Source organism: Chrysochloris asiatica, unplaced genomic scaffold, assembly GCF_000296735.1.
Source record: "Chrysochloris asiatica unplaced genomic scaffold, ChrAsi1.0 scaffold00139, whole genome shotgun sequence".
Classification (NCBI taxonomy): Eukaryota; Metazoa; Chordata; class Mammalia; order Afrosoricida; family Chrysochloridae; genus Chrysochloris; species Chrysochloris asiatica.
In genome coordinates, this window is record NW_006408657.1 from 5,634,801 (window position 1) to 5,638,306 (window position 3,506).

Consider the following 3,506-nt stretch of genomic DNA (forward strand, 5'->3'; position numbering starts at 1 on the left):
GATGAGGCTTTCTGCTCCCTTAAAGATTTGCAGCCTCGGAAACCCTATCCCGGGTCGCTATGAGTTTAAATCGACTCCATGGCACATAACCAATCAACCAAGACATATTTTATTTCATTGAAAAGCTCATAACCCCCTCCATGTATCATCAGTTAACAGTATCTGCTTCTATTCTCTCTGTTTTTCTTTTTTGATTTACACAAAAATACACAGGAATATATAATCGTTTACACAACCAAAGGGCGCATTCTGCAAGCCTACCTCCTGGCTGCCACCACATAGCCTTTCTCTTCACATGAGTCTAGAGCTCCTCAGCTGCTCTGTCTCTCCATGTCCTCATCTCTGCCTCCATCTTTGGTGTTGCTCGTGTAGCCTTTCTTGCCTCTTTGCCTTGTGCTCCATTTTATTGTTTCAACTCAGTCCTTTAGCAACCCTTTCTCTTTTAATTTTCCTTTTCTCTGATAACCCAGATCTTATATGCTAAAGGAGAAAATATGTCAGCCTTAGAAGTAATGGGAAACTGGCAAATGCTTATAAATTATTAACTTTTCTTTTAAACTTGTTCCACTTAGGTTTTCTGTGACTGAAAACAGGTATAAGAACAAAAGGAAATATAAATATTTAATTTTTGCTTCATGGATGTATTCATGTTTCCGTCCCTCTTATATTTAACTTTATTTCATATAGCTATTTTTAAAACAGAGCCTTATTTACTATGAAGAGATTTACGGGTTATTTATGGATCTTCATGTCTGTGCATGGTATCAAAAGCACATATTTGCTGTTTGAGAGCCTCCCAAATTGTAACCTGAAAGCCTGGAGGTAGAACCTGAGTTCTAAATCATGCTTGGTTAATTTATATTGATACTGGGGACAATTAGAATTGTCCCCAGTATCAATATAAACTTGCTATCAAATCTTAAATTAGAATCATCACTGACCTTTATTTTCTCCATGAACTGCTAGCAGCCACAAAACTAATTATAAAAACTCATATTTGAGCTAGTTTAATGTCATAGGTTGAATTGTGTTGTTGTTGTTATGTGCCGTGGAGTCAGTTCTGACTCATAGCGACCCTGTACAGGGTTTCCGAGGCTGTAAATCTTTACTGGAGCAGAAAGCCTCATCTTTCTCCCGCGGAACAGCTGGTAGTTTCGAACTGCTGACCTTGCGGTTCACAGCCCAATTCGTAACCACTGCGCTACCCTACAAAACATGTGGCAACTTGGCTAGACCATGATTCTCAGGTTTGGTAGTTATGTGTCAATCAATTGTAAAAGGGTAACATTTGGGATGCAACACCCTTAACCCCCTCACAGCTCTGAGCCAACACAAAGGATGTTTCCCTAGAGTGTGGCCTGCATCATCTTTTATCTTACAAGAGATAAAAGGAGAGAAGGAAGAAGAAAGAGAAACCAGGAGTGGAGTATGTCCTTTGGACCTGGGGTCTCTACACTGAAAAACTCCTAGCCGCAGATGGGGAAGGTTGGTCCCAAGATACCTGGAGATCTCCAATGGAAGTCAGGTGTACAGACACTGCAAGGAGACAGGGACCTTTCCCCTATCCAACAGAGAGACAAAGCCTTCCCCTAGAGACTAAACTGAGAGACAACATTTCTGTTTGTTAAATCCACACATTTGTAGTATTGTTATAGCAACACTAGCTAACTACCACACATCGTTTTCACACAGAAAGTATTCCCATGGTCAGAAATGAAGATTGAAATACTTCAAATCTTTGAAGTTCACATTAAATTCTGAAAATATTTAGAATATTCTGAAGCTTACTATTTATACCAGGTCTCCTTTATTTGAAGTTAGTAGAATCATTGCAAAAGGCACTTCTGATGTCTTCAAAGGTTTCTACAACAGGGTGATAAGTGATGGAGCATATAGACCTGCCTTCTTTGTTAGACAGAACTGTAATATGATCGCCAAGTACCCATGTTGCTGTTGAGTCGGTTCCAACCCACAGTATCCCAGTATAGGGTTTCTGAGGAGAAGTTGGTGAGCTTGAACCGCTGATATCGCGGTTCAAACAGACTTTGCAGTCTAATGCATTAACCTGCAGCGCCACACCAGGACTCCATACTCTTCTATAATCCCTACACCTTCAGTGTGTGAGAGACCTTATGAATATGATGGGATATCATTCCAGTGATTTGGTTCTTTTATATGAAACAGTTGACTTTTAGAAAGGGATATTACTCAGATCGGGCCTGACCTAATCAAAAGAGCCTTTTTAAAGGCACAAAACAGACTTGCAGTCCAGATAGTCCTTTCTCCCTGCTCTTCCGATAAGTACAACTCTGAACCCTGAAAACAACATGAGACAACTAAAGGAGACCTCTGAAAGGTGGAAAAAGGAAGGCAAGTTAGTACTGAGAATGGAGGCCCAGCATAGTGGCTCCCCTCCCCCATCCAAGAGAAACAAATAGCCCAAGTCCAGCATTTTCTCTCAACTGGATGCCAGAAGGTAGCCCAGGTAGGTTCATTCTTTCACCAGATAGAATTGAGAGTGCTACTGAAAATACCAGGCTGAGCCCTACATGACCTGCAAAGGGGAAAAACTGAAGTCTTTCTGACAATAATCCAGGTAAGTGCTTTTCCTCCCTGGGCCTGAGACTCCCTGTCCCCACCCATGTTGTTGTTGTTGTTGTTGTTGTTGTGAAGTGCTGTCGAGTCCGTTCGGACCCGTAGCGACCCTGTATAGGGTTTCCGAAGGGCCGCTGGTGAGCTGGAACCGCCAACCTTGCAATTCAAAAGGTGCATTTACCCACAGTGCCACATGGGTAACCTGAAGAGCTAGCATTGGCCAGAGGAATCCTGCCACAGCTGCCCAACTTGGGGAGTGCATTCCATCCCCCACAAGCAGGGGAGACTATCACAAATGCCTGATCCAAGAAGGGCTCTTCATCCTACTAGATCAGAGAGGTTCTTTCCCCACCCAGAATCCCTAGGTATCCCTGAATGGCAAAGCCTTTTCAACCCGCCGGAACAAAAGGTGACCCCACCTGCAGAAGATAAACCAAGACTCTGAAAACCAGACAGGACCTGCATGATAAATTAAACAAGGGGACTTCCTGCTGAAAAACACTTGAAATAGGACCTCAAATCTTCTAACATAATAGCTAAAATACAATAAAAATGTCATTCATCATTCCAAGAACCAGAGAAATCACATAATTGAGAAATTACAAATCCACTAATGCCAAGCCCTACATATATGTTGCTGTGATTATGGAAACTATGCCACGGGTATTTCAAATACCAGCAGGGTCACCCATGGTGGACAGGTTTCAGATAAGCTTCCAGTTAAAGACTAGGAAGAAGGAGAGACAAGCTACTTCTGAATATTTAGTCACTGAAAACCTTATGAGTAACAGAGAAACACCGACAGATATGTTGTTAAGTGTCATCGAGTCGGTTCCGACCCATAGCGACCCTGTCAAGGTTTCCGAGGGTGTAAATCTTTACGGGAGTAGAAAGCCTCATCTTTCTCCCGC